The sequence below is a fragment of the Cervus canadensis genome, chromosome 2 (assembly GCF_019320065.1).
Source record: "Cervus canadensis isolate Bull #8, Minnesota chromosome 2, ASM1932006v1, whole genome shotgun sequence".
Classification (NCBI taxonomy): Eukaryota; Metazoa; Chordata; class Mammalia; order Artiodactyla; family Cervidae; genus Cervus; species Cervus canadensis.
This window is the reverse complement of record NC_057387.1, coordinates 85,280,846-85,305,396: the sequence shown is the minus strand read 5'-3', so window position 1 is coordinate 85,305,396 and position 24,551 is coordinate 85,280,846.

The following is a 24,551-nucleotide window of genomic DNA, read 5'->3' as shown; positions in this document are numbered from 1 at the left end:
AACAAAGCTAGAGGAGGTGATGGAATTCCAGTTGAACTATTTCAAATCCTAAAAGATAATGCTGTTAAAGTGCCACACTTAATATGCCAGCACATGTGGAAAACTCAACAGTGGCCACAGGACTGGAAAATGTCAGTTTTCATTCCAATACCAAATAATGCTCAAAACACTGCACAATTGCACTCATCTCACATGCTAGCAAAGTAATGCTCAAGATTCTCCAAGCCAGGCTTCAACAGTATGTGAAGCGTGAACTTCCAGATGTTCAAGCTGGATTTAGAAAAGGCAGAGGAACCAGAGATCAAATTCCCAACATCTGCTGGATCATCAAAAAAGCAAGAGAGTTCCAGAAAAACATCTATTTCCGCTTTATTGACTATGCCAAAGCCTTTGACTGTGTGGATCATAATAAACTGTGGGAAATTATTCAAGAGATGGGAATACCAGACCACCTGACCTGCCTCCTGAAAAATCTGTATGCAAGTCAAGAAGCAAAAATTAGAACTGGACATGGAACAACAGACTGGTTCCAAATCTGGAAAAGAGTATGTGAAGGCTGCATATTGTCACCCTGCTTATTTAACTTATATGCAGAGTACATCATGAGAAATGCTGGGCTGGAGGAAGCACAAGCTGGAATCAAGATTCCTGGGAGAAATATCAATAACCTCAGATATGCAGATGACACCACCTTTATGGCAGAAAGTGAAGAAGAACCAAACAGCCTCTTGATGAAAGTGAAAGAGGAGAGTGAAAAAGTTGGCTTAAAGTTCAACATTCAGAAAACTAAGATCATGGCATCTGGTCCCATCACTTCATGGCAAATAGGTGGGGAAACAATGGAAATAGTGAGAGACATTATTTTGGGGGGGGCTCCAAAATCACTGCAGATGGTGACTGTAGCTATGAAATTAGAAGACCCTTGCTCCTTGGAGGAAAAATTATGACCAACCTACAAAGCATATTAAAAAGCAGAGATGTCACTTTGCCAACCAAGATCCATCTAGTCAAAGCTATGATTTTTCTGGTAGTCATGTATGGATGTGAGAGTTGGACTGTAAAGAGTGCTGAGCACTGAAGGATTGATGCCTTTGAACTGTGGTGTTGGAGAAGACTCTTGAGAGTCTCTTGGACTACAAGGAGATTCAACCAGTCAATCCTAAAGGAAATCAGTTCTGAATACTCATTGGAAGGACTGATGCTGAAGCTAAAACTCCAATACTTTGGCTACCTGATACAAAGAGCTGACTCATTGGAAAAGACCCCGATGCTGGGAAAGATTGAAAGCGGGAGGAGAAGGGGACGACAGAGGATAGATGGTTGGATGGCATCACCGACTCAATGGACATGAGTTTGAGCAAGCTCCGCAGGCTGGTGGTAGACAGGGAAGCCTGATGTGCTGCAGTCCATGGGGTCACAAACAGTCGGACACGACTGAGTGACTGAACTGAACTGAACTGAACTGATACCCAACTGAATGCAGAGTTCCAGAGAATAGTATGGAGAGACAAGAAAGCTTTCTTAAGTGAGCAATGCAAAGAAATGGGGAAGACTAGAGATCTCTTCAAGAAAGCTAGAGATATTAAAAGAACAATTCATGAAAAGATGGACACAATTAAAGCACAGAAACAGCAAGGACCTAACAGAAGCAATTAAGAAGCAGTGGCAAGAATAAAGAGAAGAACTACACGAGGTTTGGCAGAAAATAGCAAAATTCTGTAAAACAATTATCCTTCAACAAAAAATAGATATTTTTTTTTTAAGTTTTAATGATCCAGATAACCACAATTGGGTGGTCACTAACCTAGAGCCAGACATCCTGGAGTGTGAAGTCAAGTGCGCCTTAGGAAGCATGTTCCCTCCAGCACTCAGTAAAGCCTCTATAAATCATGATTATGATTCCTGTTTTAAAATGAGGAAACGTGGGACTCGTCCAGTAGTAAAGAATATGCCTTCCGATACAGTGGACATGGGTCAGATCCCTGGTTGGGGAACTAAGATCCCACATGCTGCAGGGCAACTAATAAGCTCATATGTCACAACTACAAAGATGCCCATGAATCACAATTAGAGAAGCCCACACTCCACCATGAAGATCTCACATGCCACAACTAAGACCCAATGCCACCCAAATAAATATTAATAAAATAAAATGAGGAAATGTAATTCTTAAAGAGGTTAGTTGACTATTCAAAGTGGTGCAACCAAAAATGTCAGAGTTCACACCCTGTCCAAGTTCAAACTTCATACTCTTTCCCCAAATCATGCTTCTCCCCTTATCTCTAGCACCTATTACAGTACCTAGAACATAGAAGACTCTTGAGGAAATAATTGATGGGTAAGAATAATTTAAAAATGGAAAATGTAAGCAAAGACTTGTTTATACTCTGCACGTGGCATGCTACCTCTGTAATGCTGGAAATCACAAGGTGTATGTGTGGGAGAGGGCAAGCAGAGGCAGATAGAGTAGTGATTCACAAAATAAAGCTTACAAGTTACAACGCTCTACATTGCCTAAAGCAATTTTCACAGGTATTGGTGCGTTTGATTCTCATAAAACACCTGGGAGGTATGAAACGTCAGGAAGTAGATTCTTACTTCCAGCAATAGAAATATACTCTGAAGTATTACCTAACTACAATTCCTATGTGATAGGGATAGGACTCAAAGCCAGATCATAGGACTTCTTGTCCAATGCCTTTCCATCTGGGCAGCACACTCGTTCTTGCCGTGGACTCTCCCTGGAGGCCACAAATCCCTTACCAATAACTTGCTCACAGATTCTAGGGCCAGCAGCCTTCCACCAGCCCCCTATTACAACCACAAGTAAACACACATACAAACGTCTTTTTGCTATGTTTACAATGCCCTAGGAGTGAAGAAAACAAGGATGGGAAACCTGAGGAAGGTATAGAGAATCTGTAAAGGGCACAGGATCTGACTAATGATGTTGTCATCACAGCTTTCCCAGAAGTTCTTGAGAATTTTTTCCAATGGCTATTATGAATATACTGTATATGTGTATATATTTCTAGGTGTAACTCATGCTCATGATTTAAGAAAAGTCATAGATTATCCAATACAGTCTTGGTGTCTTGGAAAGCTTCAAAGTCAAACCTGGATGAACACCCAGCTCTCTCATCCTCTTGCTGTGGGACAGTGGACCAATTTCTCTCACTTTATCTGTAAAAAAGAACTACAGAATGGTTTTAAGTATAAAAGTGACCATCAGTATAACATACCCAATACTATCAAAGCAAATAATTATTATTCAACCAATTCAACTAACCATTAAATTCTTATGTAAAACGGATATATTTACATATCCATTCTTTGAAACTATAACAACTTCACTGCCTTAGTGCAATAACTCTAATAAGTCACAAGTTATAAGTTAATTAAATGTAGCTTGTAAGCTCCTGTAGGCTATAACCTCCATGAAAATGGAAATGGTTTACTTACTTAACATTCTATTCTCAATGTAAGACACAATGTCTGATACATGGTAAGCCGTTAGTCAATGTGTAATAGAGAAGGTGGAAACTAAACAATGAATTGGAATGAGTAAAAATATCAATTTAGGCAACTACAACTTTTACTCCTATGTACATAAAGGGAACTTCAAAAGAAGCTGTTTTCTATATTGTATATTCTAGTTAGAAATTCATCTTACATTTCAGTTAGAGAAGGCTTAAAGATAATTTTGCTTAACACCAAGAAATCAAACTTATTATTTCATATAGCAAATTTATAATTCCTAAATTATTATGTACTGTATTAGATATGTGCTGGGCATTTGTAGTTTTGCCTACTTATTCCCTTTTCCCTTATCATCTGTACATGTCATCCCAATTTTCTTTTAGAAACCCCCTTACTTCAGTCTTGTCTATTCATAGAATGCTTATCCTCATTCCTGGGTCCAAGGATGATAGTGTTATCCACCAATAAATGATAACACAACAGCATCCTGGACACTGTAATTGGCCCAGATATGGGCATGTAACAGACAATCCCTGGATTTGAGTTAGATTATTGGGACACCATCTCTGTCTTCCAGCTGATATTTTCAAATTCATAAAATATATGCCTAAGGATATGAAAATATTATCTTGTTGCCAAGCGAATTTGCTTGAGAATTAAGCCAGTAAGAGGAAAGCAGGTTGAGATAAGGAATGATGCAAGTTGCTAAAGATAATAAAAGTCCAGCCATGTCAGGTAAGTGAGCCAGTTAATTCCCCTCTTTGTTTTCTTAAGTCAGTTTCAATGTGTTTCTTAAACAACTGAAAAAGTAATTCTAATACATATTATCACATCAAAATCACCAATGTTTTAAGAAAAGTTGATAGGGAAAAACATAAAATTTGGACACTTCTATCCATTATTTAACTTTTCTGTGTATGATAAGAGTACCATCATTTGCTTTTAAAGAGCAACTAACATTCAACATATGATCATTTAAATAGATGCAGAAAAACCATTTGACTAAATTCAATACCCATTTATAATTAAAAAATAACTCTCAATAGTGTGGGTATAGAGGAAACATACCTCAACATAATAAAGGCCATATATGATGTACCTACAGGCAATATTATCCTCAGTGGTGAAAAGTTAAAAAGCTTTCCCCCTCAGATAAAAAATAAGACAACGTTGCCCATTCATACCACTTCTATTCAACATAACTGAAAGTCCAAGCTTATCAATCAGGCAAGAAAAACAAATAAAAGGCATCCAAATTAGAAAGAAAGTAGTAAAACTGTCACTATTTGCAGATTGCATGATACTATACATAGAAAATCCTAAAGAATCCATCACAATAACTATTAGAACTAATAAAAGTGAAAATGAAGTCACTCAGTCATGTCCGACTCTTTGCGATCCCATGGACTATAGCCTACCAGGCTCCTCAGTCCATGGAATTTTCCAGGCAAGAGTACTAGAGTGGGTTGTCATTTCCTTCTCCAGGGGAATCTTCCCAACCCAGGGATTGAACCCGGGTCTCCTGCACTGCAGGCAGACACTTTACCATCTGAGAAACCAGGGAAGCTCTAGAACTAATAAATGAATTCAGTAATTTTACAGGAAACAAAATTAATACACAGAAATATATTACATTTATATACACTAATAATGAACTATCAGAAAGAGAAATTAAGAAATCAATCTGATTTACAATTGCGTCAAAAAGAGTAAAATACCTAGGAATAAATCTAACCAAGGAGGTAAACGACCTGTACTCTGAAAAGTATATGACATTGATGAAAGAAATCGAGAACAACATAAACAAATGGAAAGATGTACCATGTTCATGAATATTGTTAAAATGTACATACCACCCAAAACAACATGCAAATTCAATCCTTATCAAAATATCCATGGCATTTTTCACAGAAACAGAATAAATAATTCTAAAATTTGTATGAAACCACAAAAGACTGTGAATAGGCAAAGCAATCTTGAGAAAGAACAAAGCTGAGGGTATCACGTTTCCTGATTTAAAACTATACTACAAAGCTATGGTAATCAAAACAGAATGGGACTGGCACAGACACACAGATTAATGGAACAGAATAGAGAGCTCATAAATAAACCCACACTTATACTGCCAATTAACCTATGGCAATGAAGACAAAAATGTAAATTAGAGAAAATACAGTATCTTCAATAAATGGCGTAGGGAAAACTGGACAGATACTTGCAAAAGAATGAAGTTAGACCACTTTCTTATGCCATGTACACAAGAAACTCAAAATATATTGAAGACTTAAATGTAAGATTTGAAATCATTAAACTTCTAGAAAAAACAATATAGGTGATACACTCTTCGACATCAATTTTAGCAATATTTTTTGGATATCTGTCCTTCTACAAGGGCAACACAAGTAAAATAAACAAATGGGACCATGTCAAACTGAAAAGCTTTTATACAGCAAAGGAAACCATTAACAAAATGAAAACGCAACTGAGTGAATAAAAGAAGATATTTTCAAACAGTAAGTCTAATAAGTTAATATCCAAAATACATATAGAACTCTCACAACTCAGTATTAATCAAAACCAAACAATGCCATTAAAAAGTGAGCAGAGGATCTGAATCTAATTTTCTCATAAAAATTATACAGAGAGTCAATAGACACATGAAAAAATGCTAATCATCACTAACCATCAGAGAAATGCAACTCAAAACCACATGAGCCATCACCTCACACCTGTCAGAATGGATATTAGCCAAAAGACGAGAAATAATGTGTTAACAAGGATGTGGAAAAAGGGAACCCTTGTGCACTGCTGCTGGGAATGCAAGTTTATCAACCCTTATGGGAAGCAGTATTAAGATTTAATAAGTTGTAATAATTTAATAATAAATTTTAAAAGCTAAGAACAGAACTATCATATAATCCAGCAATTCTACTTTGATGTATTTATTCAAAGAAAATGAAAACACTTTCAAAAATACATGTGAACCTCAATATTTATTACAGCACTATTTATAATAGCCAAGATGTGGAGACAACCTAAATGTTCATCAACAGATGAATGGATAAAATGATAAACACATACCCACATATACACAATGGGATATTAGTCATAAAAAAGAATGAAATCTTGCTGTTTGCAGCAACTTGGATAGACCTAGAGTGTGCTATGCTAAGTGAAATAAGTTAGGCAAGTACTGTATGATTTCACTTATATAATGAAATATAAAACACAAAACAAATAGACATAAAAAAGAAACAGACTCATAGACAGAGAAAACAAAATGATAGCTGCCAAAGGTGGGAGTGAACATCAGCAAAATAGTGGGATGGAATGAAGTACAAAGTTCCAGTTATAAAATAAACAAATAACAGGGATGTAATGTATAGCATAGGGAATGCAGTTAATAATATTGTAATAACTTTGCATGGTGACAGATGGTGATTAGGCTTATCATGGTGATGATTTCATAATGTATATAAATATTGAATACCATGTTGTACCTGAAACTAATATAATATTGTAAGTCAATTATACTTTGACTAAAAAAGAAGAATATCTAACACTGATTGCATTGATTGAGCACAGTCAATATTTATGAGCACTGGGCAAAGTTCTCACATGAATATGCGTAGGGCTAGCAATTGCCTTTGAGGGTTGACACAATTAAAAAATGTCAATGCATGAGAATGGATGGGTTTTCCTTGAAAGAGCCATTAAGTTGGCTCTCTCTTATGTCTGGCCTGAAGCATGTAAGTGATTCTGAATGCCTTTATTAAAAAGTGAATTAAAGGTCAGAAGTGAATTTTCCTTAGTCCTTAATTTCCTGTGTGTGTGCCAAGGGAAGAAAGGGGAGAGGGCATTGTGGGAGGGTTCAATTTGTTAAATCCCAGATGAGGATCCATGGTCACTAGGAAAGCTGTACCACAGGCCTGATTAGCTAGGTCTGGAGGCTGAAACTTTGGAAAAATGATTCCACATCCCTCTGGTGGAATGTTTCATACTGTCAAGGATGATAGTTGAAGGAGTGATTAAAAAGGGGAAAAAAATCAGGGCTTATCATTTAAGCATATGAGATGTAAGAGTAAGAAACAGATGCTCAGCTTTCACTTAGTTCAATTCAGTTCAGTCACTCAGTTCTGTCTGACTCTTTGTGACCCCATGAATTGCAGCACGCCAGGCCTCCCTGTCCATCACCAACTCCTGGAGTTTACTCAAACTCATGTCCATCGAGTCAGTGATGCCTACATCTAGGCAATTGAGGACACACAAAATTTCCAATATCATTTTCCAATTTTGGTTTGATTCTATTATTATATGTCTTTGAACAGTCCCCTGTGCCTGGACTTTCCTTATGCTAAATTACCCCAAGGAGTCAAGCTGATTTGGGATTGAACAAGGTCTCTGTCACTGGTTTTCTGGTTACTTCTCTGAGCCTCGCTTTCTTCATTTTAAAGTCAGAATATCAAACTCTGCCTCTAGGATGGTATAAGAACTTTGTGATGATGCACATAGAAGTATCTTAATAAAGCCTTGTACATTCAGGAATACAACAAATACTTCCCTCTCTTCTCTGGGTCACATCATTTAGCAAACATATTAAGGCATTTTATGCAGCAAGATGGTGGAATGAGGCAAACACGTGAGTGGGGTAAGATAAGTGGAATTTGTATCTTGTATCTACTATTTACCACCCATGAGACTTTGACAGTTTCCCTTTTAAAGTTTACCATTTTTTAATCTTTAAAAGAAACATATCACTATTGTCTCTTCTACTTCACAGCGTTGCTAAAAGGATCAAATAAATCAACAAATTTTAAAATGCTTTGTAAATGGATGTGTCAAATATTAATATATGTGTGTGCATATATATATACACACATGTATACAGAGCTGTATGTCTATCAAACTGTACATGATCTAAAAGACGTACAAAAAAGGTACAAACATTAAAAATATATTGGTCTTCATGATGTTGGATTTGGCAATGAATTCTTAGATATTCTATCAAAAGCATGAGCAACATTAGATAATAAAAAATTGGACATTTTCAAAGTTAAAAACCATTTGTATATCAAAGGATATTATCAAGAAAGTGAATAGGCAACCCACAGAATGGGAAAAATATTTGAAAATCATGTATCTGATAAGAGTCTAGTATTCACAATATTTAAAAACTTTCATGACTTAAACTATAGAGATAAAAAAAAATTTAAGAGGGCTAAAGATTTGAATACACACTTTATCAAAGAAGATATACAAATGGCCAAAAAGCACATGAAAAGACGCTCAACATTATTAGTCACTAGAAAAATGCAAATTAAAACCACAATAAAGTATCTTTTCATACCCACTAGAATGGTTATTTTTTTAAAAAATGTAACAGTGGAAGATAACAAGTGCTGGGGAAAATGTGGACAACCCAGAACACTTGTATATTGCTATTGGAAATGTAAAATGGTTAAACTTCTGTGGAAAACAATTCAGCATACCCTCAAAGAGTTAAACATAAAATTACCATATAAGAATTACCATGTCCAAAAGAATTAAAAACAGGAACACAAGCAAGAACCTGTACACATATGCTCATAGCAGTAGTAACCACAGGAGCCGAAAGATGGAAACAGTTCAAACATCCATCAATAGATGAAAGGATAAACCAATTGTAGTACATAGATTCAACAGACTGTGGAAAATCTTAAAGAGATGGGAATAACAGACCACCTTCCTTGCCTCCTGAGAAATCTGTATACAGGTCAAAAAGCAACAGTTAGAACTGGATATGGAGCAACAGACTGGTTCCAAATTGGGAAAGGAGTACATCAAGGCTGTATATTGTCACCCTGTTTATTTAACTTCTATGCAGAGTACATCATGAGAAATGCTGGGCTGAAAGAAGCACAAGCTGGAATCAAGATTGCCGGGAGAAATGTCAATAACCTCAAATACGTGGATGATACCACCCTTATGGCAGAAATTGAAGAAGAACTAAAGAGCCTCTTGTTGAAAGTGAAAGAGGAGAGTGAAAAAGTTGGCTTAAAGCTCAACATTCAGAAAACTAAGATCATGGCATCTGGTCCCATCACTTCATGGCAAATAGATGGGGAAACAATGGGAATAGTGAGAGGATTTATTTGCGGGGGGTGGGGGGTGGGGCTCCAAAATCACTGTAGATGGTGACTGCAGTCATGAAATTAAAAGACACTTGCTCCTTGGAAGAAAAGCTATGACCAACCTGGACAGCATATTGAAAAGCAGAGACATTATTTTGCCAACAAAGGTCTGTCTTGTCAAGGCTATGGTTTTTCCAGTAGTCATGTGTAGATGTGAGAGTTGGACTATAAAGAAAGCACAGCACTGAAGAATGGATGCTTTTGAACTGTGGCATTGAAGAAGACTCTTGAGAGTCTCTTAGACTGCAAGGAGATCCAACCAGTGAATTCTAAAGGAAATAAGTCCTGAATATTCAATGGAAGGACTGATGCTGAAGCTGCAACTCCAATACTTTGGCCACCTGATGTGAAGAGCTGACTCATTGGAAAAGACCCTGATGCTGGGAAAGATTGAAGGAGGAGAAGGGGATGACAGGATAATATGGTTGGATGGCATCACCAACTCTATGGACATGAGTTTGAGTAAGCTCCAGGAGTTGATGAAGGACAGGGAAGCCTGGCGTGCTGCAATCCATGGGGTCGCAGAGTCAGACACGACTGAGCAACTGAACTGAACTGAACTGAGATGCAAACAGAATGTTATTCAGTTATGAAAAAAAAAAGAGTTATTAATATATGCTACGACATGAATGAAACTTGAAAACACTATGTTATGTGAAAAAAAAAAAATATATCCAGCCACAGAACATCACATATTGTATTATTCCACTCATGAGAAATATCCACAATAAATACTTTTATATAGAGAGAATGAAGCTTGGTGGTTGCTTGGGATTGGGGAGGGGACAGGGAAGGGTGAATGGGGAGAAACTACTTAAGGTGTAAGAGATTTTACTTGGACTGATGGAATGTTTTAGAAATAGATAAAGGCAGTCATTCTCAACATTGTGACTATACTAAATGCCACTAAATTGCTCACCTTAAAATGGTTAATTCTAGGGACTTCCCTGGCAGTCCAGTGGTTAAGATTCTGTGCTTCCACTGCAGGGGGCACGGGTTTGATCCCTGGTCAGGGAACTAATGGGCTTCCCCAGTGGCTCAGCAGTAAAGGATCTGCCTGCAATGCAGGAGATGAGGTTAAGATTTCTGGGTCGGGAAGATCCTCTGAAGAAGGGCATGGTAACCAGTGTTCTTGCCTGGAGAATCCCAAAGACACAGAAGCCTGGAGGGCTGTGGTACATTGGGTCACATAATGAGACAGAACTGTAGTGACTGAGGACACATGCAGGGAACTAAGATCTTGCATGCCACATGGCAAGGCCAAAAACTGAAAAAATGATAATATAAAAAGCTTCTGTTTTTAAAATTATATGGTCAATTCTATTGTGTGAATTTCATCTGAATAAATTATTTTTCAATAGATTGACAGCTTCAATAATGTTCAAGAAGGTCCTTCAAAGGACTGTTCTACATCTAAATATTTTGAGTTTTTAAAAAGAAATTAAAGTAGTTATTTCATAAATGTTTTTAATAAACCAATAAGAGCATCAATAAATCAACTAATAATATCTTGGAAAAAAAGTCTATTGTAAGAAATACAGAGAAGACTCCAAATAAATTTTCAAACAGCATAACAGAATCATTGCCAATGATATCACTGTTTTGTGTCAAACCATTACCAAGTGAAACTGAAAAAAATTAAAATTATCCATAAATTTGCCAAAATAGTATGTAATACTATGACATAATGGTAAGTTTTTCCAAAGTATGTTACTTGTTTATGTTATTTTTTGGTAATTCCTGTCCTGTCTCTACTGAAGAATGTTCTTTCTTCAAATTAAAACTAGCCAAAAACTATTTAAAGAACACTAAGTGACCACACTTATCTCAGCTCTGAAGCTCGGTCAGCTGAAAAAATAAAGTTTAAAAAAGTACAATTAAGTTTGTTATTGCTAAATCACAATGAAGACCATTCTAAGTTTGTTGATGATTCTGAAGTGTGCTTATATTGACAGGATATTTTCTTTTCTATTATGTGTTTTAAAGTTTCAAAGTTTATTTATGTGAAATATTTCTCTGTTGCAAAGAAGACTACTGAAATGTTGTGAAGTAATTAGCCTCCAACTAATAAAAAAATTTAAAAAAAAATACTAAAAGGTAAAAAAATAAATAAATAAATAAAAGAAAGTTGGTCTGTGTGTGTTTATATATCACTCAGAATCCAACCTGTTAAACAAAAACCACTCCAAGTGTCTAAAATAGAAGGAATCTAATATAAGGAATCGGTTACACAGAAGATGAAGAGTGAGAAGCTACATGGATGACCAGGGGCCACTCCACATGTCAGCCATGGCAGGAAGTTGCTACCATCTATAAACTGGAAGTACAAAGCAAGGTTTCCAAGAACCAAGGTCGGTTGACTAAAGCTGGAATCATGAGCTGGGGGTCATGGAAGAGATAAAGTCAGTCTGAGAGAAAAGGTGTACATAGAGAAGGGGAACACTCTGGCTTTTCCTTTCTCCCCACTCTCCAATCTCTCACCAGTACATCCCATTGGGGAAACCCAGGCAGAAGTTAGATGATTGGCATAGGAGCCTGGGAAACAGACTTCAGGGCCAGCCCCACTGCAACATAAGTACAAGCAGGGAAGGATGAGGAATGCATCTTAAGGCAAGAAGGTTAAGAACCAACACAGAGGGCAAAACTAATGAGCATGTGATGGGTACAATATCACACAAACTAGAGACATGCAATCGTAGACATTTAGTCTCTGACCTCGAGGATCTCACCATCTTCTTAGGAAACAGGTTCTGTTATCATTACTTATTGGTGTAGAGTTCAATCCTGGATATAAAAACAGCATAGATAATAATTAAAGCATTTTATTCCATGTATAATGAAATAGCACATTACATAGCACTTTCACACACATTATTTCCATTCTTGAGATGATTAAAGCTTAAGGAGTTGCCATGATCCTGAACCTACCATGAGCTTTGATTACTCTCTCTCCATCAAATCCCCTCATTCTCATCATCATGAAGTCCTATCTGTTTTTCTCTTTATTTCTCCAATTCATCCACTTCTTTCCACCTGAGTGGAATCCTTTACCCTGAGTCTAATCAGTCTCTCACCTGGACTACTATCATTAGCTACAGATAATTTCCTTGAGTCCACCCCAGCCCCCTCCAGCTTGTTTCTCACATAGCAGTAGTGACATCTCTTAAAAAGTACAAATATAGCAATGCCACTTCTCTACTAAAATCCCTTCAAATTCTTCCTGTTGCTCTTGAGTTACAGACCAAAACCCTAATGTAATCTAAATTGATTTGTAAATCTGACCTCTCCTCAATCTTATGTCACCTCATGCCCCTTCTCCCTAAGCTCCAACCACACTAATCTGATTCATACATCAGTTTTTCCCAAGTGCAAGCCCCCTCTAACTCCAGGGCCTTTGTATATGATGGTCCTTCTGCCTTCCTTCTGCCTGGAATATAATCTCCACCCGCCCTCCCAGGCCTCACCCCATAATCCCAATTGTTATGAAGAAATAAATTGATTTTTTACTTCTGGAAAGGATGACTTACTCATTCATTCAATAAATATTGATAACTCCTCTCACATAGAAATTCTCTGCATGTGTGGTAATTCATCTCCCTGCCTCTAAAATCTGCCCCATCCAGTCTTTCCTATAGAAACTAACTGCCTTATTAATATTAACAATGACAGCAATAGTAAAGGCCAAAGAAGAAATGCTACTATTTAGAATTTTAAAGGCTTTGTGTCAGCCTGGACCATGGGAAGAACTGAGTCATCAGATCCACATATTCAAGTTGGCAATAAGCACTTTCTTGGTGATGTGGCTTTTGAAATCCTGCACATGGAAACAAGAAAACCTGAAACCCTTTGGCCCACAGTATTATTATAAGGCCTCACCCTAAAAATGAGCAGTGTTTTTCCTATTTTCTCACTAAAAGATTTCAGGAGTCCTCCTTACCTGGGGCCCTAGTGGACTTTACAGCTATAAGAGCAACACTAGAATTCTCCAAGAATTACCACTGCAACAAAGGGAATTCCACTCAGAGTGGAAGGATGAGTTTTAGCGCCGACCATGAGGGCTTTAGTGTAGAAGGATGAGTGCCCACACTCCCTGTTCTAGCTCTCTGAGAAGAGGAAGTACGGGCTGCTATTCTCCAGGCTGCCCTCCACCGGCAGGGCTGGTCCTCCTGTGCCAGTGGGGGAAGAGGGAGGGGTCCCTTCACCCTCAAGTGAGAGAATAGACTAAAAGAAGCCCCTTTGTGTCTATTCACACAATGGAAAGAATCCTGGCTTTGTAATCACACAAAAAGTGAAAACTGAAAATGTTAGTTCCTCGGTCGTGTCCAACTGTTTGCAACCCCAGGGACTGTAGCCCGCCAGGCTCCTCTGTCTTTGGAATTTCTCCAGGCAAGAATACTGGAGTGAGTATCCATTCCCTTCTCCAGGGGATCTTCCCGACCCAAGGATTGAACCCGCATCTCCTGCATTGCAGGCAGATTCTTCACCATCTGAGCCACCAGGAAAGCCTCAGGGAAGCCCAAACTAGGGCTCAAATTCACACAGACCAAGGCTCAGATTCAAAGTCTGCCACTTGCTAGCTGTGTTATCTCCTAAAGCTGCACCGTCCCATGAAGTAGCAACCAGTTACTGGGCACTATTTAAATGCAAATTAACTAAGATGACATAAAACTTAATATTTAGTTTCTTAGTTGCACTAGCTACATGTCAAATTACCAGTAGTCTAGCTGCTACCATACCGGAAAGCACAGATGAAATATATTCATTAATGGAAAATTCTACTGGATAGCAATGATCTAGAAAAAGTACTTTAATCTCTCTCTCCCTCCCTCCCTCTCTTTGATCCTCCATCTCCTCACCTCAAATGAGATCATACGTGAGCTCATCTGTACAAAATACAGCACTTGGCACAGAGCCAGTTCTCAATGTGTTGTATGTTCTCTCCCTTCTATTCTTCAAGCGGTGTGTGTTACTTGAAAGGAGGGATCGCATTTCATCACTTTTGTACCCCCAGTGCCTTCCTAGCACAATAGACAACTCAGAGGAGGTGCTCAATGTTATTTATTTTTGTGGCAGCCTGGATGGGAGGAGAGTTTGGGGGAGAATGGATGCATATGTACGTATGACTGAGTCTCTCTGCTATACACCTGAAACTATCCCAACACTGTTCATCAGCCATACTCCAAGAGTGGGGAGGGAGGTGGGGGGGGGTTTCAGGATGATGGGACACGTGTACACCCATGGCTGATTCGTGTTGATGTATGGCAAAAACCACCACAATATTGTAAAGTAATTCAGTTCAGTTCAGTTCAGTCGCTCAGCCATGTCCAACTCTTTGCGACCCCATGAGCTGCAGCACGCCAGGCCTCCCTGTCCATCACCAACTCCCAGAGTTTACCCAAACTCATGTCCATCGAGTCGGTGATGCCACACAACCATCTCATCCTCTGTCGTCCCCTTCTCCTCCTGCCCTCAATCTTTCCCAGCATCAGGGTCTTTTCCAATGCCAATGAGTCAGCTCTTCGCATCAGGTGACCAAAGTATTGGAGTTTCAGCTTCAACATCAGTCCTTCCAATTATCACCTAGGACTCATCTCCTTTAGGATGGACTGATTGGATCTCCTTGCAGTCCAAGGGACTCTCAAGAGTCTTCTCCAATACCACAGTTCAAAAGCATCAATTCTTTGGCGCTCAGCTTTCTTTATAGTCCAACTCTCACATCCATACATGACCACTGGAAAAACTATAGCCTTGACTAGATGGATCTTTGTTAGCAAAGTAATGTCTCTGCTTTTTAATATGCTGTCTAGATTGATCATAACTCCTTCCAAGGGGTAAGCATTTTTTAATTTCATGGCTGCAATCACCATCTGCAGTGATTTTGGAGCCCAGAAAAGTAAAGTCAGCCACTGTTTCCCCATCTATCTGCCATGAAGTGATGGGACCAGATGCCATGATCTTAGTTTTCTGAATGTTGAACTTTAAGCCAACTTTTTCACTCTCCTCTTTCACTTTCATCAAGAGGCTTTTTAGTTCCTCTTCACTTTCTGCCATAAGGATGGTGTCATCTGCATATCTGAGGTTATTGATATTTCTCCCAGCAATCTTGATTCCAGCTTCTGCTTCTTCCAGCCCAGTATTTCTCATGATGTACTCTGCATATAAGTTAAATAAGCAGGGTGACAAGATACAGCCTTGACGGACTCCTTTTCCTATTTGCAACCAGTCTGTTGTTTCATGTCCAGTTCTAACTGTTGCTTCCTGACCTGCATACAGGTTTCTCAGGAGGCAGGTCAGGTGGTCTGGTATTCCCATGTCTTTCAGAATTTTTCACAGTTTATTGTGATCCACACAGTCAAGGGCTTTGGCATAGTCAGTAAAGCAGAAATAGATGTTTTTCTGGAACTCTCTTGCTTTTTCGATGATTCAGCGGATGTTGGCAATTTGATCTCTGGTTCCTCTGCCTTTTCTAAAACCAGCATAGCCTCCAATTAAAATAAATAAATTAATTTAAAAATAAAATCAAAAAGTTAAAAAATAATAAAAATAAGTAAATATTTGTTGAACTATACAACTAATCCTTTCAAATAAAACTCAAATCTAACTTTTCCATGCCATCACCTGAACACAATGCACTAGGGATTGAAGAAAAGTTTTATATATAGTATATATAAAAATAATATATAAATTGAATAACAAATCACTATTAATCATCAATGTATATTAATAAAATATAATACTATTAACCACTATTATTTATTGATCCTTAATACAATTAATTCATATTAATAAAAATATATATAATGTAAGGAAGGAAAACTAGCTAACAATTGTCAACATTTATTCACTGCAGTGTGATGTACTTTGTTTACATTAAGTCATTTAATCTTCATGAAAGTCCCATGACATGGTATTTCAATATACATTTGGCAGATGAAGTAACTTAGGCTCAGATTTTAGAACCACAATTCAAACCCATATCATTCTGAGTTCAAAGTGCATGCTCTCAGCTATTATATCCTACAACCTCCCAATGATGAAGGAATAATATTATCCCTTGACTACTCCAGCAGATTCTTGTGGTGATAAAATGAGATCATACATGAGAACATCTATCGTAAACTCTAAATATCCATGCAAAGTGGCCTAATCTCAAAATCAGAATATCAATAATCAGAATCAGAATATCAATAATAGGAAAATAATACTTTGTGTGCCTCATAGACTATATAGATTAATGTATTTAGAGTGCTTCTAATAGTTTCTGGTATATCTTTAGCCAACAATATCACAGTTTTTACCATATTATTACTATTAAATGGTGAAGAATTAGGAATAAAAATTGCTTAGAACAGAAAGATATTCCAAATAAAAGTGAAGTCTAGTTCTCCAATATTTTTTTCTAAGTTAAAGTATGTGAAAGGGTTTTCCTTGATCTTATCTATCACTTAATCAAAACTCTCATGGGAACTATTCATCTGGAACATTTCAGTATTTGGGGGAAAAATTTTTAATCAGTTCCCAGCCCAGGGTCTCATCAACAGCCACCAGATGTATCAGTCAATGAACCACTGGGTTCAGCTCACTCTGTCAGGTGGAGACACTGCAGGGAGAAAAGTCCTAGGTTGTCATGGTTCAGAGAACAGAACTTGAAAACTGGCAATGGGGCCAACATTCCCTTCGTCAATCACAAAGCAAGTTTTAGAAGTTTCTGAACAACTTGCAGCAGTGACAGGTGGACAAAATTTCACACTCTCTTGTCTCATGGAACCCCAAAGCCACTCTGTTAATAGAGAATGAGAATTAAAATTATAGAGTCTATTGTATCACTCTAACAGTATTTATTACTAACACACACACTTAGAATGATGCATCTCAAGTACATGTTCTTTCTTTTTTCATTTGAACGAGTGTAAAAGACAAGTCCCCAATAAAATCCTCAGAACCTGGCTTAAGAGTTTATCAGCCCTCCTCCTCCAGGCAATTCAAAGAAAATAAGTGACAGGGATTCCTAGACCATAAGCCACTAAGAATTAGACTCACAAGTAGGAGGGACTTGACATCAGAATGGGGCTATAGAAAGTGCTGGATGAAAAAGTTCTGTTCCTGATATAATGCATTGAATATGATTGATAGTTGTTAAATGTGAATGACAAGAATAAGAATGTCTATAAAAGAACTCTAAGATTCTGCTTAGCATTTGAGAAGACAATGGTGTTATTGGTTGAGAGACAGTTTAACAGGAAGAAAGTTGGATCCAAGAGGGGAAAAGGAAGAAGACCAATTGTAGTAAATACCTCTATGTGCCAAGCCCCTGAAGTAGGCATTTCACAAACATCCTTTCATTTAATCTTCACTGAAATCTGTAAGGTAGATATTATCATCCCATTTTACAAATCAGGATGTTGAGATTCAGAAAACTAATGTAAGACATTACAGTTCTTAAATATTAAGATGCTATTCAGACTTAGGACTTTGTTGCCTGAAAGCTCATGATCTTGCTAAAACATATTTATGAATTACCAGGGATATTATCATAGAGAATCCTCATTACACTTCATTATGTAGCTATTATTAGTCCCATTTTACAACTGGGAAAACTGAGGTTCAGAGGGATGCAATAATATGCCAGTAGAACTAAATGGAGAGAGCCTAAACTCTGGAGGCAGACAGGTCTTAGATTCAAATCCCAGTTTTGTTATGTAATACTTTCATCACCTGATGCAAAGAGCCAACTCATTGGAAAAGACCCTGATGTTGTGAAATATTGAAGCCAAAGGAGAAGAGAGCAGCAGAGGATGAGATGGTTAGATGGCATCACTGACTCAATGGGCATGAATTTGAGCAAACTCTAGGAGATAGTGAAGGACAGGGAAGCCTGGCATACCGTAGTCCAAGGGGTCACAAAGAGTTGGACCTCACTTAGCAACTGAACAACAACAAAAAAGTGACTATGATTTTTTAATTCCCTTCTGTCATATAGGAATCACATACTTTTTGAGGTTGCTGTGAGGATCTAAAAAGGCAAGACATGGTAAATACCTGCATGGCATGAATTCTCAATACATTGTCATCATTATCCAACTTACATCTCCTTTGTGAAATTCAATGAAACAATAGCACACTACCTACTACACAGTAAGTACTCAATAAGTGATAGCTATTATCATTGTTAAGTGACAAAAACGGCCTTTGCTCTCTCATCTCTGATTCAAAAACCCACAAGAGAAGTCTTGTCCGGTCTTGCCAGCAGGATTTCCTCCATAATAAAGCCCTCTGAGTTCACTCAGGTGCAATCTGATCTCTTCTCTCTTTGACTTTGGTAACCACTGGTATTCCACCTCTCTTGACCTCCTTCTCCCCCCAGGCTCAGGGCAGAATAATATCCCTGTCCTTCCTCTGAGGGGTGTAAGGCAGCTTAAATAATTAACGGTTGTGAGGTGCTTTGAAAAGAGAGTGCAAAACACCATAAATCCCAAGAATTAATTCATAAAATCAGTGGTGGGCTTGACAATTATATATGTCATATTTGTTCAGCTGTGAGAGTGGCGTAGAACGTCAGAGTTTGGAGTGTGGTCCAAATCTCTCAAGACCACGGATTTCCTGCAACTCTATATTGTCTGTGTTCTCTAAGACTAAGATTGTAAAATTCCAATCTCTTAAACACAGCATTAGGAATAGTTGCATTCTATTAATTTTTTTTTTTTTTAATTTAAAGTTCTCCACTAGTCAGACCTAACCCACATTGCAGTCTGGGTTTTGGAAAGCAAATGGTGGAACAAAAATCACACAAAGCTTGAAGTTATCAGAACTTTCTTGGAGCTCTGCTTTCATCACTCTCTAACTGGGAATGTTTTAGTTCATTATATGACATATCACAGTATTCACTGCCTCCTTAGAAAAAGACTAATAATTGTTCTAGTAATTCAGGTTGTTATAATGAACTGATGAGATGGTGCTTAATATATTCATTCATCAGAAGATTACTGAGTATCTTATTCTGTGCCAGACTATTGGGCAATAGCAATAAAAAAAGTCCTTGGTCTCATGGAGATCAAACTTGTGGCTACAAAAGGAGGGGTGAGGGAGGAAGGGTTGGGAGCTTGGGGTTAGTAGATGCAAACTACAACACATAGAATGAATAAACAAAAAGGCCCTACTATACAGCATTGCTGTTGTTCAGTTGCTCAGTTGTGTCCAACTCTTTGTGATCCCATGGACTACAGCACGCCAGGCTTCTCTATATAGCATAGGGAACTATATTCAGTGTCTTGGGATAAAGCATAATAGAAAAGAATATAAAAAGGATGCATTTATGTGTATAAATGATTCACTTTGCTGTACAGCAGAAATTAACTCAACATTGTAAATCAACTATACCTCAATAAAAATATAAATTTTAAAAATGTCTTGGTCTCAGTAACCCCAAAGGACAAATAAACTGATGATTGCAATAGGGTGGGTAAGATCTTGTCATTTCAAGTGTGGTCCATGGACCAGCAGCAGCATCACTATCTGGGAAATTTTTTAAAATGCTAAATCTTATTCCCCACTCAGACCTATTAAGGCAGCACTGGCACTTTAACAAGGTCCTGAGGTATTCTTATGCATATTGAAGATTGAGATGCACTGGGCTCAGGACAACACTAAGTACGGGTGCTATGAAGAATGTAAGCTAGACAAAATATAATGTGGTTGCTATGTAGCTGGGTGGGGCAGGTGGGCAGTGAAGAGAGGCTGGTGGAATTTGTGGGGCATTTGATCCAAAGGGAGGGGTATATGCCAAAGCACAGAAGTATAAACCAGCATGGCAGCTTGAAAACACAGTAAGGAGCTCAAGATTTCAGCATTGGGATGGAAATTTTATCAACAAAGTGCTATTGATCATTAGTGGTCCTTATCATTTGAGCATAACCCCTAAAAATCATCTGAGATCCTGTCTGAGATGTTTTTTTGGCATGCACTACATGCATATCAAACTGCCTCTGAACTTCAGCTTTAACTACAGTGTTTCTGTCATATAAATTGCAAAGGCACTTACTGGCAAGAAATCTCCAATAGGAAGTAGAGGATCAGATTAAAATCTATCATCTGTGGCCCCTCAAATATGTTTGATGTTGTTGAAAGAAAGAAAGAGACACGGAGTTTGAGAGGAGGGTAGGAGGAGGAAGGGAGGAAGAGAAAGAACAAAGGAAAAGAAAAGAGGGGGAAAAAGAGAAAGAAGAAAATGCACAATTCTTTTTGGATTAGATTTTTTCTGTGTCTTCATGCCTGAGATTTTGTTCTTCATGGGACTTTCATCATTGGGCTCTTTCACTTTCTTTGTCTTTTATTGAGTTCAACTTTATTTTTTTTTTAACTTTATTGTTTTTGTACACAGTTTTATAGGTGCTTTGCATTTGTTCAATATATTTAAACTTGTCCAAACACCTCATGTCTGGCTCATAAGGCCTTCATGATCAGGCATTTCTAGCTTCATTCAATTCCTTTTCCCAGTAGCAAGCAAAAATAATTTTGTTTCCCAGATAATACTCAGCTCTGTCCCATTCAGTCCTTTTGAAATACCCTTTCCTCTGCCTGAGCCCCTTTATCCTCAGGAAAATCCTCATTCTTTAGTAGAAACGGTTGCCATGACTACCACCTACTTAGGACCAATTACACATACTTAACAATTTTTATTCACTCTTTTCTTATTACTGGGTTCTTTTTCCTAGGAAACCCAAACAATAGCTCTAAAAATTTGCCAAACATCTTCACATTGATGTTCTCATTTTAATCTCAAACTATCCAGGACTGTATGTATCAGTTATATTTAACTGTGATTTGAAGCAATGATCATTATTAACTGGATTTGAATATTCATTTATTCAATAAATGTTCCCTGAGCGGCTACTATATTCTAGGCATTGTTCAGTACAGTTTATCACTCTTCTCTCTCACACTTCTGTAAAATCTTAATTCTTGCCTTTTATGTTTTCAAGCTCTTAGGTTTGGTTGATCTTTATAGTCAGCTCATCCAGCCTTTGACCTCACATAGACAGCCCACCCAGAGCACCCTTGACTATAGCCACCTTCGGCCTGAACACTTGTAACTGAGGAGAAATAATTTCTCTGTCCTTTATCATAGTCAGCCAAAATCTTCCTACTGTATCTACCACCAACCAGTTTGGTTCCACTCTGTTCCTTCACAGAATGTCAGGGCTTGCTTTTCTTTCTTTCTTTCTTTTTACAGAAACATAGCATAGAAGCATCAGATGAAACTCAAGGATTATCTTCTACAACTTCCTCATTTCAGATGGAAGAATCGAAGCAACTTGTCAACAACAAACTGCACATTAGTGAAATGCCTACAATGAAAACCCTCTCATTTCTAGGCCAATGCTCTTGCCCTGACAGTGTGTGGCCCCTCATTCATTCTGAGTGATTTACCCAACACACCAGCCACTTATGCACAATTCATGTGTGTGTTCTTCCTGTTGTTTCTGCTAACAACTCTCAGCCTTGACAAGACTTGTTAAACAAGCAAAGATTTGTGGTTTTACTATGTCTTATTAAAAACTCAGTTGCTTCTAATTAGAGTAACTAAATTATTATTTTAATTATTTTTCCAGTTTCCATCAAGATTACGATTTTTTATGGAAGACCAGCTTATTCACTCAACAAATGTATATTCAATGTATCCTGTGTGTCAGGCTGAGAGTCACACAACTGAAGGAGCCTTGGCATCTGCTGTAGAGAAGCTCACAGCAATCAAGTTGGGCAGATATGTATATACACTAACGCAGAGGTTAGGGGTATGGACTCTAGTGTCCGAAGGACATGTAAGAGAACTTAGCTCTCCCACTTGCTAATTATATCACACTGGTCAAGTTATTTAACATCAGTAGATCTCTATTTCATCATTAAAATAAGGTTATGTAATACAGTATTAACTTCAGTGTACTCTGCTGATGATTAATGGCTTAATAAATTGCAACCATTTTTATATGGTATGTAATTACCAATTAAGAAGTGACAGCCATTATTACAGTTATTATAATTAACGAAAATTGTGTTAGTTTAGCAAATGTTTATTATATTTTTGCCAAGAGGCAAACTAGTGTTTATAGTTGACATGGATATGGGTCATCCAGATTGCCTTCAAGGAAGGACTTTCTGACCAACTGTGGAGGTGCCAGCAACATCAGAGTGCATTAGCTGGAAGGAGCAGCTTTGCTTTCCCCAGAGAAGCCCTACCTGGAGACCAGGCAAGGCAGAAATATAGAGGCCAGCCAGCCCAGCCCAGGTCAGATCAATTCTAATGAGCAATATATCCCAGCATTCTTCACCAGCTCTGCCCAAATTGAGTTCTCCCTCCTCCCCATCCTTCTTCCTCACAGGGGTCCTGAACTCTTATCTTCCCAACTGCTTCCAGAGAACCCAACCAGAAACAGTACTATAACCAAGAACATGGGTTCTGAGCCACACTGCGTAGGTTTAATTCTGACCTCCACTCTCTGGTCTCCCTCAGATGAGTCACTCAATGGTATGTTTTCTTGGTTTCTCCATCTACAAAATGGAAATTAGAGTAACACCTACCTCATAGAGGTGTTGTAAAGACCAAATGAGTTAATCCATGTTAAGTGTGTCTGCAAATTCTAAGCATCCAGAAATGCTGGTTGTTATCCTTTCCAACATTACCATATACTCAGCACCACACCACACCTTGGACACACAAACATCAAGTGTGTTGGTCCTTGCCTGTGAGGACTTCTATTAAGTATTATGATAAATGTGTCTGTTCAGGAAAGACATTCTGTCATAGCAGAGTGAATTGTTTTATGTGATAATCCTTAATTGGGACACTAGATCCTCCTGAGGCTGAAATATATGGGGAGATTTAATCAGGCATTACTTCATAAAGGAGGGAGGCACTCATGTGATTGCACAAAGAATGAAGAGAAGGTTTAAATGAGGTCCAGGTCACTGTGATATCTAGCCTACATCATTTCTGCCCTAAACAATGGTGAAAAGTGAAACTGAAAGTGAAGTCACTCAGTCGTGTCCGACTCTTTGCAACCCCATGGATTGTAGCCTGCCAGGCTCCTCCATCTATGGAATTTTCCAGGCAAGAATACTGGAGTGGGGTGCCATCTCCTTCTCCAGGGAAATAATGGTAGATGTGAACAATAATGCACACTGCTATCCTGCCAGAACATAAAGGATTTTCACTTCTGCTCCCTTTCTGTTAGTTTTTGCTTCCATCCTGAATTCTGCACTCAGGGATTTCTCCCATTCACAAGCTTTACCAGTAGGGACAGCAAAAAAATGGACATATATAGTATTAGCCCCTCTGAATTATTTTTTCTCATAAATTTTATTTATAACACAAATAAAAGGACAAAGTTTGTTACTTGTACTTATAACCCTTTCAAAGACAGAATAGGGTAATTTTTATGTTTGATTACCATCTGTTTGACTTATGTATTTTAATAAAATCAGTAATGTGTATCTATTCTCCCAATATTCATGGGAGGTCATGGGAGCTGTAAATTACATTTACACTAACTTGCTTAGGATTGACACTGTTACCAAAAACAAATGACATATTCAGCTTTTTTTTTTCTTTTACTGAGTCTCCATTTAAAGAACCAAATAAAAAAAATAAAAATAAAAAAATAAAGGACCAAATGAGAAAGAAAATTATGAGGAAAGAAGAAAACATGTTCCTTTTACTCTCCTGACAACTTTAATGAAACAGAGAAAATCTTATCCCCATTTTTCATATAAGTAATGAGGCTCATAAACAATAGAGTAGGACAGATGAGCAATGGCTAAAACAATCAAGACCAAAATAAAACAAACAAACAAAAACAAGTGCTCTGCTCTGATAGGCATGTTGTATGGGAAGAATTCAAGGTTTGG